A 12,826-nucleotide genomic window follows, 5' to 3' on the forward strand; every position below is an offset into this window, starting at 1 on the left:
CCTGCACCCTTTTGGTGTATTGTACAATGCTCCAGCCAACTGAGCCACCCAGCCAGGACCACATGTATTTCTAGATTATCTACTTTCTGCAAACATAAAAGGGAGCTATGTGTTTTTTATACTTTTGTCTTTTCCAATAATCCATTTTCCCTCCTCTCTAACAGAACTAAGTAGTTAAATATATTTTAAACTTACATACTCACTTAAACCTTCTCTTGGCTGAAGACGACAGAATTTCAAAAAACCATCAAATCCAGTGGCAAATTAGCTATTTATATTTATTTCACTATATGACATATTTCAAAATCTTAAAAATAAAATAACTTTTTCTGGAACACTAAGATAATATATGTTCTCTAGAGGCCCGGTGCACGGATTCATGGCAGGGTGGGGTCCCTCAGCCTGGCCTGTGCCCTCTTGCAATCTGGGACCCCTAGAGGGATGTTGGACTGCGGGGTTTCGGCCTGATGCCTGGCAGTCCAATATCCCTTCTTCAGCAGTGCCGAAGCCGCAAGCGGCCAGGGAGGAGCCCCAGCTGGGGCCAAGTGCAGCTCCGCGGCCGCTCATCCTGACCCCGCTGCACCTGCCACCACCGCTGCTTGGTAGCACTGATGTGGCGGCTGGAGAGGCTCCTGCTGCTGCAGCTGTGCTTGCCAGCTGTGAGCCACGCTTTTGGCTGAGCGGTGCTCCTGTTGTGGGAGTGCACTGACCACCAGGGGCAGCTCCTGCATTGAGCGTCTGCCCACTGGTGGTCAGTGCGCGTCATAGTGACTGGTCGACCAGTAGTTCCAGTTGTTTGGTCCTAAGGGTAGCTTAGGCTCAAATAGATAGATAGATAGATAGATAGATAGATAGATAGATAGATAGATAGATAGAGATAGATTCCTTCTCTGTATCAGATCAAAACCAAATGTTCACTCAAATTAAATATAAAATTGAAATGCATATGCGGTCATAGGAGATAAAGATTCTCAACCTTGTTTATACATCTTGATTTTTTTATTTAATGTGTCTTAACAGGAGAAATGCCACTTCTCTCCAAGTATTACTGTCTTACTGGCCTACTTATTCTAGTACTAGAGGCCTGATGCATGAAAATTCATGCAAGAGTAGGCCTTCCTTCGCCCAGCTGCTGGCACCGGCTTCCCTCCAGCACCTGGGACCCAGTTTGCTCCCCTCCAGCTGTTGGCAGGAACCCGGGACCCAGGTGGCTTCGCTGGGCCCTGGCTTTGTCCAGAATGACGCCCGGTCTAATTAGCATATTACCCTTTTATTATTACAGATACCGATGAATAAGTAAATGTTTTACACAGATAATTTTATAAATTATCTTAGAATGACAGAATCAGTTTAAATGATTTGTTATAATACTATTGTTAATCATATTTTACCAATGTATATCGGGGAGGGGGTTCTACATGTGTATGCATTACCAGAAATAATGAACAGAAATCTCTCTTTGGAAGACTATCAATTCCTTAACTATATTATCTGGGATGCTTCTTACATGATGTTAGAGCATACCAATATTTAGAAAATGGATCTTAAAAGTCTGTGCACTTTTCATAGCTGATATTCTGTGAGCATGAATTTGTGACCATTACACCATTTTATCATAAACATATTTTTAATGAAACTCAGTCACATATTATGAGCAGGAAAATGGCAGTCCATACTGAAATATTTTATTAATATTTTTAAATAGTTCAGTACTGAAGGGAAAATTACTTTCAACGAAAAGATAAATAGATAAATGATGATAGATAATAGATAGATAGGTAGATAGACTTAATATTTGTTTCCATAATGGCATACGAGGTAATTAGGTCTAATCTTCTCATAGAAACACACCTAAAAATTAACCCAAATAGAACAAATTTTTTAAATGTTAAAATATTAGGAATAAAACAACAGTATTTCACATGCACGGAGTCCTAGTTAGTATAGTAAGGCAAGAAAATGATTTGAAAAAGTGTGGAAAAATATACCACAATTATAAATAAATGATAGGATTGTATATGGAAAAAAAAGTGAAAGGAATTTAGAGAAATTTATTGGAAACAATAAGGTACTTAGATGTAAGGTAGATTAGTGTTCTAAATTTAAAGTGCAAAATATAAAGGTTTTGAGTATAAGGATACATATATGATCTTTCATTGAGAAATGAAAATGTTTTATTAAACAAGACATAAAAATAAAAAGGTATAATAAAAGATTGGTAAAGTAACTACATTAAAAGTATTGATTTCTCATTTTCAAAATACACCACAAAATATGACATGATGATATTGCAAAATATACACTACAAGGAATACAATCAATAATATGAAAAGAAATTATATTACTTAATATAAAAATATAAAGGCAAAACACCTACGGGAAAATAAAACAAGTGACACTATAATTATTTTCCTAAATAAAAGTTTCAATGGGCTAAATAAACTTGTGATAAGTTAGCTGATTTTATAATGAGAGATAAAAAATTAAAACCTTGCTAATTTATCATTTTGGCATTATCTTAAAAATGTTAACACAAGCTAATATTGGCAAGGAATTGGAGCATCAGAAAACCTCTTAGATTGATGGTGGAAATTTAAATTGGAACAAATAACTCTGAAGTGTGGCATTACCTACTCAATCTTACAATTTCATTTGTAAGAGAGAAAACCTTGCATATGTTCATTAGGGGTCATGTGAAAATATTTATGGTACCAGTGTTCATAATATCAAAACAGAACTAAAAACAAAAATGAATGTTAGTTTACAGAATATATAAATTGTTATACCGCTATTGAGTGAAATAATATGCAGAAATAAAAATTAATTAAGCATGGTATTATGGGAGATGCAAGTCTCAGAAGAATTTACATAGTATAAATCTGTGTAAACTTCAAAAATAGCCTAAACTTTAAAAGCAATCTAAATTATAAAAAGAGAAAGAAAAATATGATTTTTAAAAGGTCAGGTTAATGGCTACGTGTGATGGCAGGCAGAAAAAGGATGTTTTGCGGTATGGTACAATCAGGTAGCTACCAAGGTTCTAAAAATACTGCATTTCATCATAATAAAATTTCACTGTTGTTTTCCTAAAATACTAAGACAAAAGGCAGGAGAAGTAGAAGATGTGGAGGATGAGGAAAAGGAGCAAGAAGAAGAGGAGTGGGAAGAGGAGGGGGAAAGGAGAAGAAAGAGGAGGGGAAAGAAAATAGCAACAATGGCAACAATAAGAATTAGGAAAAAGGAAAATAAATAATTGCATGCAAGCTAATTATTATAGGTCTAAACAGCCATATGACACATATGCTTATTCCCCATTGGACATAATTTAGTCATATGACAATAGCAACTAACAAGAGTAGACTACATAAATATTTTTATGTTAAGTTATACATTCCAAAAATTTATATTTCTCTTATTATGGAGGAAGGGAACAACAGATACTGAGGGAAAACAAGTAGTTGAAGCTATAAATATATGATTTCCTAAAAGTTTACAAATATTTATGATTTGAAACACTGCTTTTGGCATATAGATAGATAATGATAGATAGATGATAGATTGAAGATAGATAGATAGATAGATAGATAGATAGATAGATAATAAATAGCTGTTGGTTAGTCAATTTTTTATCTTGATCAATTTGTGATCTACTCATTGATGCATCACATGTTACTTTTTTACCCTAGGAGAATAAAATCATATTTGAGTTTGTATCTATATAGTGTATCCATTTATGCTGTGTCTTCCCTCACTCCTTATTTGTAAAAAGTTATTTTTTTGTAAACAGAAGATGATCCACTTCATAAATGTGACTATGAATGCCAAATATTTTATCTTATTCCTATTTTTCCATCTCAGTGTTTGATTTGCTGAATCTATATGTTGTTTATAAAATTAAAAATGGATATCCCAGGTTCTTAAATATTTTCTTAATAACGTATAGACAGAATATTATCTAAGACTATTCCTGATTGATAAATATAATAAATCTCTACTTATGTAAACATCTAAATCAACATTTATTTTCAAAAATATTTTCTAAAAATTCTCTTTTCCTAAGTTTTTCAAAATATCTATATCATCTATCTATCTATCTATCTATAAAGAGCCAAGGTCCATAACATCCAAAATGACCAAAGGTTTAGACCGAACACTGGAAGTCTGGCGTGCTGGGTTGCCATGGTGACCCAGCACTGACTGCCGAGGGGACTGCGATGAGGCCTGGGCAGAAGCTGGGAGAGAAAAGCAGGGTTTGATTACAGCCCCTGTGGCAGTCAGTGCTGGGTCAGCATGGCGGAAGTCAGTCCTACAGTCAATGAACATAGAGTTAATTAATATTAAGTGAACATAGGCTCAATTAATATATCTTTGAGAGGAGTTGATAATATAAAGTACAGTGTAGAGCAATTACTTATATTATTTCACATAAAACTTTTTTCAACTAAGATATTTTTCTTTATTTAAAATGTATCTTTATTGTTGAAAGTATTATAGATGTCCCTTTGTTTTAGTTTTTTTGTTTTTTGTTTTCTCATTGATCTCCTCTACCCTGCACCCACCCCTTCCAGGCCTTCATCAGACTATTGTCTGTGTTCATGGGCTATTCCTATCTAATACATAAAGATCTAGAAAGATTTAGAGAAAATAAAATAAAAGATATGCCAGGTAAATATTAAACAGAAGAGCTAAAGTTGCTGCATGAATACTGGATACAGGCTGGAAGCCAAAACACAACTCATGAGATAAAGTTAGTCATTGTAACATACAAAAGGTTCCTTTCACTAAATAAGATGGTTCAGAATGAGCCTCACCAAGATGTGTCTCAGTGGTATGCAGATTTTTGATCTAAGGGCAATTTTAGCTTCAGGCTCAAGTGAAAATTCTGCCCCTCCCTTTCACTACCTAAAAAAAAAATTAAATAGAGGCCTTGCCTATAATAACACATCATCCTATATAATAGAAGGCTAATATGCAAATCAAACAAACAGCAGAACAACCAGTCACTATGATACGCACTGACCACCAGGGGGCAGATGGTCAATGCAGGAGCTGTCCCCTGGTGGTCAGTGTGCTCCCACAGGGGGAGGGCCACTCAGCCAGAAGTGGCAGCGCTACAGATGTCCGAATGATAGCTTAGGCCTGCTCCCATTTGTAATCAGTTGTACATCCCCCGACGGCTCCCAGACTGCAAGAGGGTGCAGTCGGGGCTGAGGTACACCCACTCCGAGTGCATGAATTTTGTGCACTGGGCCTCCAGTATATATATAATAAGATCAAGTGAGGGCATCATCAGAAAGTTAAATAAATCATTGCATTATACAAATAAGTCCAGGTATAATGGCATTAGTGCACTCCATGAATTCACATTCACAAAACCAAAAACCTTAGGGGGGAAATGCATTTTATAAAGATAGCCATCAATAAGATACTGAAAGACAGACATTCTATCAAATGTCTTGCAGATTGGTTTATATGTGTCTGTCAGAATTAGTGATTTTACAAATATACCACTATTTGATAGTTATGATGTGAGGTTCTTGCCGACTCCTCACCCATCCGTTTTTTATATTAGTTGTTACTTAGCCTCTCCAAATCATAGTGTCAGTCCTTACAACTCCATAAAAAAGTGCTTCAAAGTAAAACTGATTACTTTTAAGAAGCAAACAAATACTGAACTCTTGAACTCATATGTTTTTAGGCATATACATTCTCAGTGAAAGCTGCAGCCATCAGAGGTCTTATAAATGAGTGGAGGAAAGGGACAATAAAAAGTCAGTTGTAACATAGCATGAAATGCGCCTTGACAGAGGACACACCTGGTCAAATCATCTGAACTTCCTAGAGCTGTAGACTGTATTGAAAGGTACATGAGTGTTGTCCAGATTCTGAAGAAAATTCAGGGCAGAGATTCCCAGAAGAATCTAGAACAAATGCCTTGCTTTAGTTGACAGTGGACAGAAGCCAGATTATAAAAGGTTTTGGATATAAGATTCAAGAGGTTAGATTCTTCACATAAAGGCAAATCATATAGCAATGGAAAGACAGGGGATGGTGACTATAGAAGGTGCAAAGATGTTATAATAAGTAATTAGTTAAATATATTCCAGAAATGTGTGGCAAAGGGAATGGATAAATGAGTGTATATTTTAGATTATAAAGGGATAAAAACTTTTGAATATTTAAGTAAATATTGGAATGCGGGGCTGAGAACAAAAGAGAAGTGCAACATGATAACTACAGTTTTGGTTTAGGTTCCTGGAAAGATGGTGTTGGACATACACACAGGGCATACAGGTAGTCCAGTATAACGGAGTCAAGGGAAGTGTGTGGGAAGTGGTGGATGCTAGGAGAAAAGGGAACAGGAAGTTGGGGCAAATCCCCACTACAGATATTTACATTTTCTGACCTTGCAGGAGGTTGATTTTCCCCCCTTCACTTTGCTGAATCATCTCTATGACCTAAGATAGGAGTTGGCAAATTATGGCTTGTAGACCAACTCCAGACTGACACCAGTTTTCGATAATACAATTTCATGGGAACATAGCCAGGCTCACTCATTTACATGTCTCTCACTATCTCTGTACTACAGCATCCCAGTTGAGCAGTTATGAGAGAGACCATTTAGCCTGCAGGGTCAAAAATATTTATTATTTGGCTCTTTACCAAGAAATAGTTAGCTTGGAAATGATTCAAATTGTAAAAAACTGAGTTTGAGTTACTGGACCATTATGGTGTAACTGTTCAACAGTGAGATATAAATCTGAAATTCAGGAGAGACCTGTGTAATATTATTTAAGACATTATTAGTTTTCTAATTATATAACAATTATAAATATTTCTGTGTATTATAATAAAAGATGTAATATAGAAATAATACATTAAATATGATAATTTATAAATATATATAAAATTGTATATACATATAATATATATCATAAATAAGTAAAGATATATTTTAAATCAAAATCTTTTGCTTCGGTTATATTATTTTTGCTCTATTTTTTTCCTGTGCTCTATTAATTCATATGGACTGTTTGTCTTCAATTATTTGTATTGTCTCTGATATTTTTTCAAGTTTAGTTTTCAAACTACAAAGTCTTAGTCAAATTTTTTGTGTAGTTCTGGCTGTGTTTTCTTTCTGTGATTTCCTTGACAATTTTGTGCAAATTCTGGACAAACTTGTAATTCTCCAATTCTGTAAAACACCTGCTGCAACTACCTGCTTCAAATTGCCTTCCCTGTCGTGATGATGGTGATGATGGGCAGGTTTTTATGGAATAGCACTGGCTTTTTGGCAGCAATAGAGTAACTTCTAAGCTGAGTAATATTAGAAAATATATTTTAATCAGAAATCACTTGTTTTCTTATTATTTCCTATGTAACAATTAAAAATATTTCCCTTAGTAGCAGCATTTGTATTTTTCCTTATGTCTACTTTGTTAATTTCTATACAGAAAAACAAAAGAAAACCGTGGCTTATGTTACTTCTATTTAATAATGCTGTTTCATAATGCTTTGGTTTTATTTTTAAGTGAATGTATATAAAAATTTGGCATGATAGAAAAATACATTTCTCTAATTAGTTTGCTGCTCATTTCACATCTTAGTATCCAAAATTAAAAAAAATAACAATCTGTAAAAGATTTTTTGCTATGATGTAATTAAAGTAATCTTGGCTATATAACTATTCTGGCTAGCTGGTCAAATATTTTAATAACTAGAGGCCCAGTGCATGATTAAATCATGTATGTGTAGGCTGTCTGTCCGCTGGTCGGGACCCGGTGTGGCCGGCAGCTCCGAAGTCCCTGGGCCCCTAGGGCGAGGCGGGGTGGGGGCGTGGTCCTCTGGCAGCCGGAGCCCATGCCGGGGTCTTGCCTTCGCCTCCCGCCCAGGAAGGCTGGGGCCGCCGCCGCCTCCTCTGCCTTCCAGCTCCCTCATGAGCCCTCCCTTGGCCGGCCCGGGCTGCACAGAAACCCGCGTCCTCTGCGGACACCACCTCGCACTCCTGCAGCCCAACTTCCTCCAGACTCCTCCCCCGGGAGCCGCACCGCGCGCCCACCTGCGCCGCCTTGTCAGCCGGGGCCCAGAGACCCCTTCTGTGCCACAGCACAGCCATGGTGCAGACGCTGAGCTTGCGTCGCTGCTGGTGACACGAGCTCAGCATCCTGCCGGCTCAATCACCACCCCAGCCACCCCGAGTCCTGCCCCCTGCGCCTCCCGCGGGCCCAATCGTGGGCGTAGCAAAGTGATGGTAATTTGCATATTACCTTTTTATTATGTAGGGTAATTGTAGTGTGAGATATATATTTGGTTTACCCATCCTTGAATAAGCAATCATGTAATCACCTGTAAGGTGAGAACATATGTTTATTTTATACAATCCATTCAATTTTATAATTTTACTAGAGGTCCAGTGCACGAAATTTGTGCACAGGGGTGTGTCCCTCAGCCCAGCCTGCACCCTCTTCATTCCAGGACCCCTCAGGGGATGTCTGACTGCTGGTTTAGGCCTGATCCCATAAACCAGCAGTTGGACATCCCTCTCATAATCTGGGACCACTGGCTCCTAACTGCTCACCTTTCTGCCTGCCTGGTTGCCCCCAACTGCCCTCCCCTGCCAGTCTGGTCGCCCCTAACTGCCGTCCCCTGCTGGTCTGGTCGCCCCTAACCACCTCTGCCTTGGCCCCCGCCACTGTGGCTTTTTCCAGAAGAATGTCCAGAAGATGTCTGGTCTAATTAGCATATTACCCTTTTATTAGTAAAGATAAGTATTTGTCATATTATTCTCTACTTTTCTATATGTATTTAAAATACTCCAGAATATTTTAAGCAGATAAAAAATGGTCAAGTTGCAGAAAAATAAAAGTTTTGAAATACAACTTGGTAGTCTTGAAAGCAACAACATTTGCATAAAAGGGCATAAGTTGCAGTTGGCAATAAAACTTGCTGTTAGGATTGCTTGGTTAATATTCTTTTGTTGGAAAGGCGTGGTTTGGGCAAAGGAGAAAAGGAAACCAGCCCTATAAAAGGGAATGTCTGATTGGGCTGTTGCCACAGCAGAGAGGGGCAGGTGTGGCACAGGTTCAGGCTGTCCCACAGGCAAGAATGTCTGTGTGTATGGGACACCAGAGGACACAAGTCACACCTGAAACACAATTTGCTAACACAATTGCAGAGCTCAGGAAGAATCACTGTTTTTAAAACTATTATTTCCCTGACATATAAAATATACATACATATAAATATACATGCCCTCTTCTGAGCTTCCCCTGCCCTCCACTTAATATTTGGCTATGGCCTTCTTTTCATGTCAACGAACTGGACGTACAGACATAATTTTTAATGGCTACAGTGTTACCCCTGACTGTTTGACATTACTGTGGTTTACTTCACTAACCCTTTATTGTGGGGCAGGTTGCTTCTGGTTTCCCTGGCATCAACAACTACAGTAAACATAATTGCTTATTTGACTGTTTACTTAGGACACATTCACAGACATGGAACTCCTGGCTCAAAGTAATTCACTTGAATTTTGATCCACATTTCTAAATTGACTTTCTAGAAAGTGCTTCTGTTTGTTTAGTCCATTGGTTTTAAGTCAGATTACACTCCCACAAATGGGTTAAGAGAAAACTGTTCAACGTGCCATGGGCAAATCGCAAACTCTTGCTGAACTTGAGCGACAGACCCCAGGGCGCAGGACCTGGAGGATCCGGGCTGGAGGGTGAAGTCCAGGGAAGTGCGGGTGATGTAGTCGAGAGCCTTGTGTGGGTGCAGGCCTGTTAGTGTGTGTCGCTCAGGTCCACGCTTATGCACACACCCACATGCCCTCACTCCCGCTCTGCACCCTTGGCCACCAGAAACCTCCATGGAGCCTTCCATGAGCTCTGATGCATCGAGTCCCAGCACCAAGCAAGTCTGAGAAAGTTTCCCCAGACTAACTCCCGCCCGCTCCAAGGGGAGATGGGATCAGGAGGATCCGGGCTGGAGGGTGAGGTCCAGGGAGGCATGGGTGCCATGCTGAGGATCCTGTGTGGGTCTGGGTGTGTGAGTGTGTGTCGCTCGGGTCCACGCTCATGCACACACCCACATGCCCACACTCCCGCTCTGCACCCTTGGCCACCAGGAACCTCGCAGAGTTCAGCCCGCTTGCCAGTCCCCCGCCCACTTGGTCGAGCCTTCGGTAGGACCCTGGCTCTGTATATAAATAGATACCCACGCAGATGCCTAGCAGCTAGCAAGTCCTTTTAACCTCTCTGTTAAGATGTATCCTGGTTTCAAAAATGTTAAAATTTGAAGAAAGGAGTATGCATACAAATGGAGGAAATACAGAACTTCGAGTACAATTGAGGACTACTGCAGAAGTGTTTGTAACAGGCAATTTTGGAAAAACAGAACAAAACTCAAATACATCCTCTGTCTCATCCTGCCCCTGTCATTTGAGCAGGTAGATCGCTCCACAGTGACCAGGTCCAGTGTATCTGGGACCCCAAAATCAGTCCTAGTTCCCTGGAAAGGAAGCCGACCCAACTTTTTGAAGTTTGTGGGGGAAGAGTGTGGAGGCTTTCGGCCTGGTGCCACAGCGGACACCCAGCTCCCTGCTATTGATTGCAGGGGGTCTGCTCCGACACCAGGCTAAAAGCCTCCGCCTGAGGTTTTTGGTCTGGTTCTGGAGCGGACCCCAGCTCCCTGCGGTCCATTGCAGGGGGTCTGCTCAGAGCTCCTATGTATGCAAATTAACCACCTTCTTGGTCAGGTTTATTTGCATACTCACTCTGATTGGCTGGTGGGTGTGGCTTGGCTGGTGGGTGTGGTTGGTGGGCGTGGCTTGGACATAGTGAAGGTGCAGTCAATTTGCATATTACCCTTTTATTAGGTAGGATAGATGCTATTTAATTGAGATAATATACATTATTCTTGTTTCAGTCACCATTAATGCATAGATATATTTAATTTTGCAAAGACAAAAAGAGTTTCTAGATTTAATGAGAATAAATGTAAACATTATTATTAATTTTAGATATTTATTAGATTTCATTTATTGGTAATTTTTAAGTATGGATTAACAAACATGAAAGGAAAATAAATAATCTTTATTTGAATCCTGGAAGCACAACTGTTTTTAAGGGGTTGAATTTAATGTAAAGTGAAATAACCATAATTTGAAAAAATTAAAAGTAATAAAAAATTAAAGTGAAAAATCTACATTCTAAACCCATAACTATCAAAATATGCAACTTTCTATAAGCTAGCATGATCCTGACTTTCTTTTCCAGTGTACACATTATTTTTAAATTAAATTTATTTATAATTTTCATAGCTAATCCATGTGTTAGTAGCTTATAAATCTATCTATTCAGTATGTAGTTTCAAAGCATTTTGAATTTTAAAGTAAAGCATTGAAATAAATAAGGGTCAAAATATGTTTTATTGGTCTTGATGTGATTAATAACACTAACCTTATATAATACAAGAAAATAAATATTAGCATTATTTTGTTAGTATAGGAAGTTTTGCTACTTGTGTTACCACTTAGAATCCTAACAAGAATCTTTCAAGGAAAATTGGTAAAAAAGTAACTAATTACTTGCTCTTTGAGATGTGTATGGAATTAAAGTGAAAATATAATAAATTGAAAAATAAATATTAAATGATATTTGTTTATTTTCAATATGCTATTTATGAATACATATAAAGTTATTACTTATATAGTTATAAAGGCTAAAACTATTTTATAATATAAAAATAAATGGAGTCTTTATACATGCAGCATCATCTTTATATGTGATGTAAAACAAAATATTAAATAATCATCTACATAATTATACTAGCTGCAGGTAAAGTTATCCTTAGAATTAGTAAACATTTTATAAAGGACAAAAATTGGGGGTGGGGGATATAGTTCATTTGACACACATATAATACATTTTAAATAGAAGATAGAATAAATTATGGGGGGATAAATGGTGATGGAAGCATACTTGGCTTGGGGTGGTGAACACACAATACAATATACAGATGATGTTTTATAGGACTGTACAAATAAAACCTACATAATTTTAGTAACCAATATTACCCCAATAAATTCAATAAAAATGAAAAAAATTAAAAACATTAAAGGAGTCAAGAAGAGTCTCGCAGAAAAAAGAAATCTATAATAATAAAAGCATACTATGCTAATTAAACTGGATGACCTTCTGGACAAAGCTGGGGCTGTGAGGGAACCCAGGGTCCTGGGTGCCAGAGGGAAGCCGGTACTGGCAGCTGGGGGAAGAAAGGCCTACTCTTGCACAATTTTCGTGCATCTGGCCTCTAGTATTTAAATAAAAACATAGATAAGGTAAAGGCTACAGGCCTCTAGTATTTAAATAAAAACATAGATAAGGTAAAGGCTCCAGTTAGAGGAAATAGTCCACAGACAGTTCTTAAAAAAAAGGTAATGTTTACAGAATTACAAGGAGGTCAATGTAGCAGGAGCTGTATGAGCAAAAGGGAAAAAGGTAGAAAATTATTTTGTGGACTTGAGAGAGGAGATATGCTAGAGACTTGTAGCCCATTACATACAATATTAATATATATTATGCTGAGTGAAATAAAAAGCCATTATAAAGTTACTAACAGCATAACATCATAATTTATGAGTATAGCTCAAGGGAAGAATAATGTGGATAAAAGAGTATAGTAATTTGACCCAAGCACAAGTGAGAGGGAATAAGTGGTACTCTGAAACTGGGTATACATTGAAAGTAGAGCTGACTGGATTTGTAGTTGAATTGGACTTTAGGAACTGAGATAAATGAGTCAGGAAATATATCATTATTATTAT

General features: G+C 37.8%; 1 pseudogene; it reads right to left on the minus strand.

The window, feature by feature from the left end:
* The window catches only part of LOC129150097 (thyroid receptor-interacting protein 11-like), a 77,531-nt pseudogene that overhangs the window by 21,655 nt on the left and 43,050 nt on the right, over nucleotides 1-12,826 (minus strand).

This window comes from Eptesicus fuscus, chromosome 8, assembly GCF_027574615.1.
Source record: "Eptesicus fuscus isolate TK198812 chromosome 8, DD_ASM_mEF_20220401, whole genome shotgun sequence".
Taxonomy (NCBI): Eukaryota; Metazoa; Chordata; class Mammalia; order Chiroptera; family Vespertilionidae; genus Eptesicus; species Eptesicus fuscus.